The sequence below is a fragment of the Carlito syrichta genome, unplaced genomic scaffold, assembly GCF_000164805.1.
Source record: "Carlito syrichta isolate Samal-C Ts95f unplaced genomic scaffold, Tarsius_syrichta-2.0.1 Scaffold118001, whole genome shotgun sequence".
In the NCBI taxonomy this organism is placed as follows: domain Eukaryota; kingdom Metazoa; phylum Chordata; class Mammalia; order Primates; family Tarsiidae; genus Carlito; species Carlito syrichta.
In genome coordinates this window covers 150,021-164,802 of record NW_007062097.1, presented here as the reverse complement: position 1 = coordinate 164,802, position 14,782 = coordinate 150,021, and the positions used below count along the sequence as shown (strand labels likewise).

The following is a 14,782-nucleotide window of genomic DNA, read 5'->3' as shown; positions in this document are numbered from 1 at the left end:
GCTCCACATCTGCACTAGCACATTTCAAATGCCTGGTAGACACAAGTGGCCCACAGCCACCATGCTGGATGATGAAGAATGTTCCAGTGTCATGGGAAGTTCCACTGGCCTGCTTGAGTTTGTAGGGAGGCTCAGGACTAGTCACAATGCTTGCCTTCTGAAGGCTAGCAGACCCAAAATGCAGTCCCTTGGAGCTCATGCTGACGCCACTTCCTCAGTGTCTTCCTGACTCTCCAATTCATTAGGTCTTCCACATATGGATCACATTATTCTTAAATGTGTATTTGGGTTTATTTGCCTATCTTGCCACAATTAATTGTGAACTCAAGTAAAGGGAGATTGACTTTTTCCATCACTGCATCCCCTAGTGCTCTGCACAGTCAGATACTGACACTGCTGTGGCATACTGAAAATTATGCATGAAAATCCACTGTAAAACTGGTCTTAGACGCAGACAATCACTCTTAACATAGGGCTGCAGCTGCATGGCATAATTTCTAGGGAGAGTCACCCTTGGGTAACTTCTATACCAGTCTTTGCAAGAGAAATTCCTGGGTGTCAGCTCACCTTTACGTGCCCATCTTTCTACCAGGCCTCGTGAACAACATAATGGAAGCACTAGGAAGCTCTCCTACAATAGTGCCTAGTGCACTGGAAACAAACTAAATATGAATCCACAGGAACTTTATAACCTGATCAACTGACATTAGTCACACAGTGAGAACATGACATGTAACCACTGAACCTACGGGCGTCTCTGTCATCATCAATCTTGCCAAAGATCTAGTCTCAAAAGAACTAGCTTTCTGTTTGATAATACTATTGTTTCTTTACCCAGATCAATTAAATACTCTTCACTGCTTCTTTACCTAGTTCATGTGTTTTCTTACCTGTCTTTATTATTTTATTATTCACCTCCCTGTTTTAACTTTTTAGATTAGGTATGTTTATTTTCAATCTCTCTTTTCTAACATAACCAAGTAAAGCTATACATTTTTTACCTAAATAATTTTCACTACCGTTTATGTTCCATCATGTAAAGCTCTATTGTTGGTCAGCACAACTGGTGCAAATAAATAGAGAAAAATGGGAAAAGAAATATATGTTTGGGAGGGTAAATTAACTACCTAACAGTTTTGTTCATTACTGGGTTTACTTTCAGAGAAGAACAAACATATGCAGCAAAAACTCTCTCTCTTTGTTTTAAAAGACAAAAAGTTTAAAGTTAATTTTAATTTTTAAAAAGCTCAGTGGCTCAGCCTGTAATCCCATGCCTTGGGAGGCTACGGTGAGTGGATTGCCTGAGCCTGTGGGTACAAGACCCACCTGGGCAACTTGGAGAGACCTCATCTCTACAATTAAAAAAAAAAAAAAAAAAAATCAGCCGGGCGTGGTAGCATGTGCCTGTAATTTCGGCTACAAGGAAGGTTGAGGCAGAAGGATCACTGGAGCTCAGCAGGTCGAGGCTGCGGTGGCTGGGAGCGGCCACTGTACTCCAGTCTGGGCGACAGAGTAAGACTCCAACTCAAAAAAAAAAAAAAGCCTAGAGGAAAACTAAGGGTGTTTCAATTATTCAGTCTCTAACCAGATATTAACACTTGGAAATAAATGTGGCAACCTCAGTAAACTCAAGTTTTCTCTTCTCGGGGATGGGCTCCTATTTCTCTCCCTACACAAATCACCCTCCCACACTCTCTCCCTTATGTTATCATCTTAAGGAGGTTGGCCACCACCCAAGGCTAACGCTGTGACAGTAAGGGCCTCAGAGACTGGACCACTCCCCCTCCTAGCCACAGGGAAGACCCCACAGATAATGCTATGCTGGGCAGAAGAATCCCAAAGCAAGGGAAGGCCACAAGCCAGAGTCCAGGCTCCAGATTACTGGTGTGACTCTAACCAAGGGTGGGCCAAGAGCAGAGTCCTTTGTCTGTGAGGGAGAGAGGCGAGGGCCAAGAGTCTAATCCCTCTATGGCATCCAGACTCAGGAGAACGCTCCAGTACCTGAGATGACACTGGCTCTCATTCTCAGGTAATGAGACACTCTCAGGAATGTAATCACCTGTCTGGGAATAGGATCCTTTCTGGAACTTCAAACCAAGCAGCTATCCACAGGAACAAAGTCAAAACGCAGGTACCTGCAGAAGTTTTAAAGAAAGAGATATGCGAACTAAGAATAACATGGAAGACGTGTAGCAGGAGTGTCAGAAAACTAACTCCCCAAATGGCTGGGGACTCAAACGGCACTGAGATAAAGGCCTTCTGTACCTTCAGGGGAAGGCTATTCCCATGCCATATAAACCACGCCAGAGTTGAGGAATAGAGAGCTTTCAAACTGTTTTTAAGAAACCAGAACAATGCAAAAACCCAAGACAAAGACAGCACTAATAAACCACAGACCAAACTTACTTATGAAAGCAGAAATAAAAGTCTTAATCCTGCTATTATTGAACATTATTCTTTGGAGTTCTAGCCACTTACAAAAAAACAAGAAAAACAAATCTGAGGCACAGAGGAAGCAATAAAACTGTCATTCTCCTATGTAAGATTTATATTTATGCTTCTATATTAAATGGTTTTTCTCTTCCCAAAAGACATGTATTTGAAGCATAAAGCACTGCTAGGTGAAAACCATGTATCAGAGCTGTAGGCTTAAAAAGTTTGATAGGAAATCAACAATTTTTAAAAGAAAATGTAAACAGTCAAACCTGACTTAGGAAGCAGAGGAAAATACAACCACAAGGGAAGAAATCCAAAAGGTTTAAATAATTTAAGGAGCAACTTCCCAAATAAATACTTGAACCAAGTATTTACTATGTTATAAAAACCTTTCCAGAGCACAGAAAAGAGATGAAAGACGTCCTTAATAATGTGACCACCTGAATGTCCATAAGTATCTAATCACAAGGTAGATGCCAACTTCTGTGCAAAAACAAAAAAATCACATTGCTTTCCTCAAAAAATTCAGGACTAGAGTAAACATATACAATCTTCAATAAACATGCTCAAAATTTTCTGACTTAGGCCAACAGAGCATTGAAAAATGAAAGATTTTTAATAGAAAAACTTTTAAGAGAATCAGACCATAGCTGCTTCTTCCTATGGCAGAGGAAACTTATTTAAAAGTAAAGAAATGACTTTGGAAACAGACTAAAAAACAAAGATGGACAACATATATGTTGTCTGCATGTAAAAAGAGAGGCACACTCATACTACTTGTGGCAATGCAAATTTTATCAAAATTAAAAGTGTACATATCCTCCTATAAATTTTACTTCTATGAATTTATTCCAGAGATATGTAATAACATATTCAAGAATACATTCATTTAAGTGTTGTTAATAGTAGATAAGATATGATTATGAAATCTTTTAAAATAGCAAGGCAATGCTAAATAACTGGATGAGATAATCTCTAAGAAATTAAGTGCAAAACAGGACACAACAATATGTATATAGCATTCTAAGAAACTATAAAAGCAAATGCATTTACACAGACGACTCTAAAAGGTTATATAAGAAACTGTGAATGGTGATCAGTACAATGCCTCTGGGGAAGGGAACTAGGGACCAGAGAAGGGAAGGGCAACTTACTTTTTCATTGTATAGTCTCCTTTAGTTTTTTATTTTTTTACCATGGGCATGTATTACCTAGTCAAAAAAATAAATTCAAAGTTAAAACGAAACAATAAACAAAAGTATTAGTAGAGGCCTTTAGAGGTTGTGCTGTTCACTGAATAGGTGCAGGCAGCGCTAAGGACTTTACGCTGACACTGAATCTAGGCTCTCCTCCCATCCCCATCCATTACCAACCACAGTTTGAGTTCATGGTCCTACCTTAACCTGGTCATCTGCAGATGACATGACAGTCAATTTAGAAAACCCAAAAGAATCAACTCTGAAACCTCCTGGGCCCAGTAAATACTTATGATATTGTGGCTGCAATTTGAATATATCCCTCAATTATATTCAGCAATCACCGTACATAAATACAATGCCATTCCCTACCATGGCAATTCCACTTCTAAAAATTGCAGACCTATCTGCCCATGTGCACAAAGATATACAGTTCAAAAGTATGTTCACAGACGCACTGTTTACAACAGCAGAAAACAGCAACAGGCAGCATAATTCCAACGGCACAGACCACCGAAAAATCACCACAGAGGAGACAGGAAAATAAAGATGGGTCCACTTTTTCTATGCTATAAAAACCAACCAAAATAAAAGTCAACCAGAAATAGAGAGGGAAAAGCATTTTGCAACACAGATGATAGTTCATATTTGAGATGTAAAAAACTCTCAGCATTAAAAAATAATAATCCAACATGAAAATAAAGAACACTAACACCCAGAGTTCATAAAATTAGTAATGATAAAAGCCAGTATTTAACATCAGAAATCTAAGAAATATAAAATGTTACAATGAACACTTTTTTTACTTGTCAAATGGGGAAACATCTGAATGATAAAAATTGATGCTGGTGAATGTTCAGAGAAACTGACTGGTACAGGCATGAACCACATTTCTGGATGCCACCTGGGCCTCTGTTTAAAGATGTTTTTTAAAAAATCACCTATTCTTTTTGAACAAGCAAGTCTCCATTTAAAGACAAAGACAGTCAGGTAGATAGAATATTATTAAAAAGAAAAAAGCTAAAAAGTTAGCTATACAATACAGTTAAACCCTGGTATGTACATCTAATTATCAGTTTGTAAAAGTAAAACCTTGAGCACAGAATGATGACAGGTGAAACTTTTACAAGTGGAGCAGTGGGAAGGGACGAGCACCAGTGACAGGGATGTGTTCTGCTGTGTTGTTGCTGTGTAACCGTGGTCCTAACACAAGTCACATCAGAGCGAGCCAAAGCCATGAACAGGAAGTGCTGGCTGACATCCTTCAGCTGGACAACCCAACACCAGGCATGCCATATGCCATGAGGTTTAGCTGCCCCTTGTATCTGGACTCACTCTACCTTTCACTTGGAGCCTCATAGGCAACTAACAGTAGGGCCAGATGCTGATTTAACGCCAGGGCTCCATACTTACCTCACCCTTGTTCAGGAAGACCAGATGCCAAGTGACCTCCTCCTGTGACAGCAAGTCTGGCCAATCAAAAGCATAAGTGCTCTTTACCCACTTGGCCCCCATTTCCCCAGGCCAGCTTCTCCATAGTAACAGCCAAGCCTACCACTTAAGAAAACAGAAGATATGTATTTGCAGGTGGCCGAGGAGAGGAAAAGTCTAAAGGTTGCCTGACACCATCAAATGAAAATATTAAGATTGAAGTGGAAGTCTGTCCAAGGATGGTCTAGAAAGACCATCAATAAAACTGTGTCCAAGCCAGGCTCGGCGGCTCAGCCTGTAATCCCACGCCTTGGGAGGCTGAGGTGAGCGGACTGCCTGAGCCCACGGGTTCAAGACCCGCCTAGGCAACTTGGTGAGACCTCATCTCTACAATAAATAAAAAATTTAGCCAGGTGTGGTAGCGCATACCTGTAGTTCCAACTACTTGGAAGGCTGAGGCGGAAGGATCGCCGGAGTCCAGCAGGTCAAGGCTGCGGTGGCCAGGAGTGGCCACTGCACTCCAGTCTGGGTGACAGAGTGAGACTCCAACTCAAAAAAAAAAAAAAAAAAAAACTGTGTCCAAATAATCAGAGATGTGCTTGAAGATGTATGAACCCATCAGAACGTTAGAGTACCTGTACTTACACCCTACCACAAGGTCCCCAAGGGCAAGAACTCTGTTGTATTTTCATCCCATGTTTTTATAAAAGGTGTTCAACAAATACTTTTTGCACATAGATGCAAAAATATTTCATAACTCTAATCTAGCAAAGTCTAAATCACAGCTCATGACCATGAAACGCTATTCCAGGAATACAAGAATGACATCCCATCAGTAAACTGTTATATAATAGATGAAAAAGGAGCTCCCATAAGTAGTATTACCCATAAAAAAGCATTTGCAAACTTCAGTGGCCTCTCCTCATAAGTTCGTAGCAAAGAGGAAGACTAGGAGACCACCTAACAACACTAAAAATGTATTTCAAATAAAGACAAACAAGCATATTAGTAAACACTGAAGGTGTTCCTCTGGTAAGGAAGAGACACCTTCTATCACAGGTACCATTCAACCTGATCCTAGAAGTTCTAGCTAATGCCAACTTAAGAATAAGAACAGTATAAAGATGGAAAAGGTATTATTTTGAACTAAAAAACCTTATCAGTAAATCTAGTAATTAAAAAATCCCATCAATAGCAAAATAATTCCCTGTAAATAAATTTAACAAAATATCTGCAACTTCAAACAAAATTTCAAAAATTTGCAGGTAGACATAAAAGAAGTCTGAAATAAAGAAGGATACATGTATCCCATTTTAAAGGCTCCTTTTTTTCCCCAAGGTGGGGAGCTTTGACTTACTGATAATCTAGTTCTGAAATTATGTACAGGAATATCAAGACAACTCCACACAAGGTCTATGTGGAGTGGGAGGTGGTCTGTCTATAAAAGGACCCAAACACATGAAAACAAAGTGTTCTCTTCCAAGGATACAGGCACAAGGACAAATATACCACTGGGTTGTAACTGAGAACAGAAATCAACTTGTGTGAAAGTATTTACACACATGGGAACTTATGTGTAACAAAGGAAAAAATTTTTAAATCAGCAAAAGGATTAACTACTTAAATACAAACTTTTTCAGGACTTGATGGTAAAGAGTAACTTTAACAAAAAGGGCAAGAGGGGACAGCCAACACTTCAGTGTCTCATCAGCTACTCAAGCATGCATTTCTAAAGTTAGAGTTGGTCTTTGAAATCAGGAAAGACCAACAAAATTAGTGCTGGTTTCAAGCCTCTCCCCCAAAATTAGGTATTTCAAATACATATCTCTGGAAGGTAAAGGCGCTAGGACAGTAACAAACATAATTTGTTCTCACTAAAATAAGTTATCACATCCAAAAAACAGCATTGCTTCTGAATTTTCATTAAACAAAAAATGAAAACAAAGTATTTAATAAAATGTTATATAACCATTAAGACACGTTTTCAAGAAATTGTACAGCTTTATTTTCTGATTACAAACATAAAAGATTGCATTACATTCAGGCACTTAAAAATATTTACTGTAAAAACGGCAAGCCACACTCACTAATCAAGTTTATTGCTATTACGAAATCTTTTACAAATCCGTACATACTTATATGTTGCTCTTATTGCAAACACACCCACTTATGTGTATACAGAAAATAAGAATGTCCACACAATGGAATATAATGCAGTTTTCAGAAAGCAAAGGTATAGATGGAGAACTTGAGTTTGAAACGTTTAATAGTATGATCTCACTTATATAAAAAATGCAACTGTATTAACTACTTAAACATATGGTAGTACGTACAAACTAAACTGGAAGAAAACTTTCATCTAGAGTATAAAAACTATTCGTAAAGTGAGGGAAATCAGAAAAAAAGATTATTAAAACATGTTTCAGCCGGGCTCGGTGGCTCAGCCTGTAATCCCGCGCCTTTGGGAGGCTGAGGTGAGTGGATTGCCTGAGCCCGCGGGTTCGAGACCCACCTGGGCGGGGAGACCTCATCTCCACAATAAATCAAAAAATCAGCCGGGCGTGGTAGCACATGCCTGTAATTCCTGCTACTCGGAAAGTTGAGGAGGAAGGATCGCCGGAGCCCAGCAGGTCGAGGCTGCGGTGGCCGGGAGCGGCCACTGTACTCCAGTCTGGGCGACAGAGTGAGACTTCAACCCAAAAAAAAAAAACATGTTTCTGGTTCTATTTAGCATGTTATTTTAACTTCTTAATCAGGAAAAATGGAATATAAGAATTTAGAAGCAAATAGGATGTTTTTTCCCTTTTGTACTGCTTGTTACAGTCCATCAACCCCACCCCTCTCTCCACTGGGGTTCCCTCTGACCCTCTTCTCTCCTGAGAAGTGCAAGGCATCCCCCTACTGCACACTCCTCTCCAGTAGGGGTGTCATTGAGGGAGCTCATTACCGGGCACCAAGCTCCACACCCAAATCCTCACTTCACTAACAGCTGTCCCAGCTCTCTCTGGGGCTCAAGACTGAAGCCTGGCCATAGGGCAAACCCATCTCCTTCCTAGCTTGAAGGTGGGCTCCTACATACCCATCATTACTAAAACATCCACATCTCCTCTGCTCTCTTCTTGGAGCAGGACTCAATGTAAGTAGCAGCCAACAGCAAGCGGGGGCACACAGGGGTCAGCCAACTCTAGCCCAAGGGACTGTAAAAGGTCACCAATTTTAAGGAGGAGCAAAGTGATAAGGCCAATAATAAATGATCCCTCTACAAGGCTGGACAGGAAGGGCAGCTTCTAGGTCTGTTCGTCACACTACACATAAATGCAAGAAACCTATACATACACAGAGTAAGTTTCATTCATGACCTAGAACATCTAGGACCACAGGACAGCATCACTGCCTGCTGCACAACAGTGCTGCACTGGAGTCTGTGTGGTGGTGATGATAATGATGTCATTCTTTGGATATGTTGTAACACCTTACTTCTAGTTCATAAAAAAGAGTAGAAAATAAAAGTATAGGTCTCACAATTAATATATAATAAAAATGAAATTCATCAGGCATCCTCACCACAAGTGGGGAAGATCTTTGGCCTCAATCCAAGAAATCATGGGTCAGTGTTCAACTGAACAAGGAAAAGCTCAAAGTACAGCATCAGACACTGGACTGTGTCTGGAACCACGTGGAAGAAAGAAATCCTGTGACCCCACTGTTTGGCCTCAGGCTCCCACATCCCATAGATGCAAGAGAATTCCAGCATGTCTCCTTCGGTCCCATTTCTACTTACTTGCTTTGGTCCCTCATCATAGTGCACCCTAGATTCAGCCCCCTAACTTTTTCTACCTACCTCATTAAAAGGGGGCTGGAAATGAGAACTTTAAAGTCAGGAACCGAGGAGGTTACTCTCTTCGTTTCTCAGTGACAGCGTGGTGTGCAGTCTCTTCTCTCTTCTCGTTTGCTCCATTCTCCTGCCTCTTTCTGCAGACCAACATTCTCTACTTCAGCACACACATGGAGTAAGATGCTGTCCCAGCCCAGGCCTACCTCACCTCCCAGTCGAAGTGCCCAACACTGACAGATTCATCAGTCTATGTCCCTTCATCCAAATTCTCAGTCTGAAAGTGCATGCGACAGCCAGATTCTTTCTAGGGCAGTGGTTCTCAAACTCAGCTGTGCAGAAGAGTCACCTCAAGTGCTTATTAAAAATGCAACTGCCTTTCTTGGTAGGATGATTTAGGAGATCTGTGGTTCCTCAGGAAAGCAGCATTCCAACAACCATTCTAGGAGCTATTCTATGAGAACCACTGCTCTAGGCTTAGGTATTCAATCTGGTTCGATCAACTATGAATAAACTACATATGGGACAATAAGGACTTTGGGGGGCACAATTTTATATGAGAACACATACAAGGAGTAAATGACCATTAACTATCACACTAGTCATGACCTCCACCCTTTGATGTATTGAGTGGCTCCTCTCAGATAATCTCAGCATCTTGGACTTACTTCTATCATGTAAGTTTAACACTTAACACGATGCAGCAAAATCTTGCTGTCTGTTCTTGGGGGGTTTCCCCAAAAGTTTAGAAAGAGAGGAAATAGTATCTAAGAGTTCAGTTTCATGACCAGCACAAAAATGGCTCAGGATAAATAACACTTGATAAGTATCAGACACACATGGCTACAATGAGAATATACAACCATATATCCCGATATGAATAATTGCTTGATCTTATTTTTTTAGGGGGAGGGGACATGAAAAAGCAGGCCTCAAAGTTTGGTCTACCCAACCATATATAGGAGAGTGAGATAGCTGCCTCAGATCTAACTTGAATGGAGCAGAGGGAGGGCCAAGGTGGTAGATAAGACGCTTCTAGCATCCTGGTAACCCTGAACAAGTGCTTCGCTGAAACCACAGGGCTGAGCCAGGTGATGTCACAGGCTGGTGCTATGAAAGCTCACCCACATCCTCTTGGTTTTGATTCCATACTCACCAAGCAACCTTCTCATTATGGTTGTGTTTCCCATGTAGGTCTGCCTACAGGGAGAGAATTTGCTGATCATACACACTGTTGAATACTTGGGTCCCTGTTAATGTGACCTCCTACCACAAATTAATAAACTAAGAATTATGGGAACAGAAACATCCTGTTTCAAGTCACATGGTAGTATAGTTTTAAGTCTCCTAAGCTTCGTTAAATGTAAATCTACAAGCGTGAGTCCTTAACTGAAGGAAAGTTTTAAAGTCTCCAGTCTTGACCACCACACTGGATACTCCGAGCATTCACTAAGGCCAGGAATACACCAAGCCATCCCCCTCAGGGGCCCACTTTATCATGCATGCCCCTCCCTAGTCAGTTTCCTACCACCACCATAGCCATCTATCATGGTAAGCATGTTTCCTTACTCTCCTTGTGATAGGAGTTCTTATTCAGCAGACACTAAGGTCAGAGATTACATAACTCACTTCTGGAGTGGTCAAGTCTGGAAAGATCCTTTCCTGGATCAAGTTCAGTATCAATGCTTACTAATGAACAAATGGACAATCTTTGACTATCTGCTTGCTTCCTGCGTCATGTAATTCACAGCATCTGCGCTTAGTCAGTAGACACAAAATAAAGCCTGTGGAGTGTTCCTCCTCAGCACCTTTCAAATCATCTAACTACGTCACTCCTCCCCATGACATGATACGGCCACAAGCCAAGCCACTATCTCTTACTCAGGCCCAAGGTGGTCTCCCCGCACCCACTGTGATCATGCTCCCCCTTCTATACCCTGTAACCAGCTGATCTTTTTAAAACCACAAATCTGATTATCATGTTACTCCCATGATTAATACATCGTAACAGCTTTCTACTGTACTTCAGGTGAAGCCCAATTACTCACCACCAGTTGCATGGCTTTCCGCAATGAAGTTCCAACTTACCTTTTTCCTCCCTCAGCCAGATGCCACTCAACTCTTCCCTTGCTCTAAGTATCCTGTATTTTCAGTTCCTCTCCCTACTTCCCTCAGGAAATCCCTGTCCCCTATGTTCAGATTACTTTCCTCACAACACACACCATTGACACTCCTTCAGGGCTCAGTTTTAATGTTCCCAGTGACCTCAGGGAAGCCCTATGTGGCCTCTCCAAGATTAAAAGTCAGCTGTTGCTAGTGAGTTTTCACTTGCAAAGGCATAAATCACACCGTTATGCTTCCTATACCTTTAATTCTCCAATAGACTATAAACTGTTCCTTTCCCATTGGAGCCTTGTTCCCAGTATCTGGCACAAAGTATATAATCAGTCAACACTGGCAAATGATTTGAGTAATTTCTCACTTCTTTAATCACCAGAAAAGTAAGAGTAGGCCTTAGGAGTAGCTGAGTGTTGGAAAGAGACAGGTCATTGAAAAGGATGGTGTGAGGCCAAGGAAGAGAATTTCTGGTAAACGCATGATAGTTCAGAATAACATGTGTGTTCTCAGAGGGCGCAAACAGTGCTCAGGTGGCTATGTGGACCCCATGTACTGCAGCGAACTGTCAGGGTGAGGAAGGGTAGTGGTCACTTCAAGGATGGGTGTGACACTGTGAAGAGAGAGTTCAACTCACCTGGACCCAGTCACCTAGCGTTTGGACTGAGTCCCTCTTCCTCTTGCCAGTGGTCTGTGAGAAGAGTGGAAGATCAAGAAGGCAGAGCTGTAGAAGGGAAAAAAAATGTGAGGCATCAAATTTATTCTGCAGTTTCTGGGTTTCTCAGGCTTCTCAGGAAACGACCCCACAATAGTTCCACTTTTATCCCCTAGTATGACAGAGAACAAATGAGATCAGGATGAACACCTCATAGGATGAATAGCCACGGGTATTCCTGAGACTGTACAGTACCCTGGGATGTAATCACAAGCTTTTCCCCACAAGGTTACGCCAAAGGCCTTCAAGTCAATCTCTGAACCTTGTGTGGGGCTCTGGATTAAAGAATCAATTCAAGAACATCATTTGCCACGGGTTAACTATGTGGCCACTCCCGTATTAGGACCTCGGTGTCATCATCACCACCACTGGGCAATGGTATCATGACTTAATCAGGGTAACATTTTAGGGTTCATCCACACACAGAGCGGACAATCTTCAAGGTCTCGCAGTGGCTCAGAGTGTGTGTCCAACCAATGAGAGACCGTTGGAAAAGGTGCGTCGTGCCTATGGCTCTGGTTTATGTTCCAGGAGTCAGCTGAGCACGTAGCAGTGAGGTCAGACCTTATGAAGGGCGACTCGGCGTTACCTGACACCCCACGTCTAAGCAAATGTGAACTGTCAACGCCACTGTCACTGACAAAGTACGCGTTCATTTGGGACTAGCTACGAAGGCGAAATCCGGTGTTTCGCTTTCTTTACCTCAAAAAAGGGGCGGGGCAGTCGGAGATGCAGAGACCACTGGGCGGGGCGGGGCCCCGGGCGGGCTCAGGCTGAAAGTCGTCAGCTCTGAATTCAGGGGCTGTCCGCACCGCCTCCCGCCCTGCCCCCAACTTCCCGGGCTTGATGACAGCCCCGCCCACCCCAGCGGGGGCCGCCCGGACCACCAGGGGTGCCCGCGACCCTGTCCTCTGTTCCACGGGTGAAGGGCGCTGGGGGAGGCCTCAAGCCCTGACTCCTCACGCGCCACCTCGGTCGCAGTCCGCCTCTCCGATCCCCCCAGCCGCCCAACGGGCCGCGGCGTCCTTCCCTAACCCCACGGGCCCACCCCTCCTTCCTCCAACCCACTGGAAACCCTGACTCCAGCCGCCGCCGGTGCCCACGCTCCACCCGGTCCTCTCAGGACTCGGATCGGGCGCCCCCAGTGGAAACTCGGCGCCACCACACCCACGCAGCACCAAGATGGCGACACTGCGGCACCAGACAGCCGCTGTCACTCAAGCTAAGCCATGGCAGGCCCCGCCCAGTGCCACGCCAGGAGGAACAGGATGAATGAACTCAGCTGCGCGGGCCCGCCTACTTCCACAGTGGCTCCGCCTGCTGCCACTCAAGGCTGCGCGTGCGCAATACAGCCGAGTTGCAGCGCACAGCGTACTAGGATGGGCGGGACTCAGGCCCAGCCCTGCAGCTCGTCAAATGTCATTCAACATGGCGCCTGCGCAGAGCACCACAGCACCACCTGCCCCCAGAGGCCAGGTAGGTGGGGCTCAGGACACGACAGCCCCTCCCTCGAGCCACCGCCACCAGTCACGCTGACATTCAGGAGGATGCCAACATAGAAAACCTCAAGAGCCGCCCCTCAGGCCACCCACAGGCTGGGGGGGCAGAGCACTGCAGCCCCATCTGTCACTCAGGACGAGACAGTCCTCCCCCGGGCCTCTCCCCCAAAGCCCCACTGTCACTCAGGATGGCGCCTGCGCAGTACGCGACAGCTGCGTCCCTTCTGCCCACATACAGGGTATGGCAGGCGAGGCTCTGGACCTCATTCATCACTCAGGACAAAACGACCCCTTCCTCAGGCCTCTCCCCGACAGTCCTGCTGTCACTCAGGATGGCGCCTGCGCAGTAAGTTCGGCACCCCTCCATAAGACAGAGCGAGTGGGTCTCTACCCCACAGTCCCAAACGTCACTCAAGATGGCGCCTGCGCAGCACACCTGGCTGCCACCAATCAAACAGCAAAAAATGGCGCTGTGGTGGGCGGATCCCTGTAGCCATCAGCCACTCAAGACAAGGCCCTCGGGCCCAGTCCTCCTCCAGCCCTGCTGTCATTCAAGACGGCACCTGCGCCGTAAGCCTCAAGCGCCCCCTGTGGCCAGCAGAGACAGAGACAGGCAGCCCTGGCTCAGGCCCGCCCCCTACAGCCAGCCAGCCACTACGCAAGGGGGCGCCTGCGCAGTTAGTGCCTCTGGTCGCTGGGGGGGGGAGCAGGGATCTGCAAACCAACAGCCTGCAACCCTGTCCTGCAGGACACACCGCAGTGGCACAATGGCAATGCGGCCACCTTCAAGCAAGACCCGCCAGGCAAAGCGGCACGCCCCATCTCAGAAGCCAGCGCGGCACTCACAGCAAGTCTGCACAAAGAAGATGCGAGGGAAGCAGCACCCCACGGCCCAGATGAGGACCCCCAAAACCGCCGGCCCCGCCCCCATCTGCTGCAGCTGGCCGGCCCAGGCCCCACCCCCACAGCAAATCTCCGAGGCCCCCATCTAAAATGGCACCAGGGGGCGGGGCTTGGAGTGTCACAGCCCAGTGGAGCTGGCAGTAACTACAGCTCTTTGCCCCGCCCCATCCGCAGCCAACCAATCAGGGTAGGGCCCGTGGGCAGCCCTCACCTCCCCATCAAGGAGGCCCGAGTAGGCGGAGAGAAAGCGCCCGAATGACAGGACAGTCCTCCACCCCGCTCCCTGCGTCCCACCCACGGCCACTGCGGCAAAACAAGCCCCGCCCCCAAGAGGAGGGCCAAGGGAGCGGGGGCGGGCCGCGGAGACACAGCCAATCAGAGGCCCCGCGGGATGGGGGTGTCCTCTGCAGCCCCCAGACCCAACCAGCACCTCCACAGCACCCGGGAGCCTCGGCCCCACCCTAGACCGGGGGACAGCGCCCCACGTCCACCGTCGCGGACCCATCCGTGGCAGTGGTCCTCAGCTGGAGCAGCGGCTGTCCCTGTTCCCACCTCCCCTGGGCGAGAGGTCACTCCGGACCCTAGCCCCGAGACCCCGGCCCCGCAAAATGGCGTGGGGCAGCCAGCCAGGCTGCATTCACCCTGCGACCCCAGC

At 45.6% G+C, this 14,782-nt stretch overlaps 1 protein-coding gene across 4 annotated transcripts in view; it reads right to left on the bottom strand.

The window, feature by feature from the left end:
• Window positions 1–13,749, bottom strand: part of PEG3 (paternally expressed 3) — a 30,054-nt gene extending 16,305 nt beyond the window's left edge. For 2 of the 4 annotated variants that reach the window (XM_008047865.1, XM_008047864.1), the window contains exons 1-2: window positions 11,648–11,736; window positions 2,060–2,135 (exon numbers count right to left, since the gene is read on the bottom strand). The gene's annotated coding sequence lies outside the window, so the exon portion shown is untranslated. Of the gene's footprint in view, window positions 1–2,059; window positions 2,136–11,647; window positions 11,737–13,660 lie in introns of those variants that run through there. The other 2 variants (XM_021707452.1, XM_008047868.1) reach the window with 2 other exon arrangements.
• Between the last annotated feature and the right edge of the window lie 1,033 nt (window positions 13,750–14,782).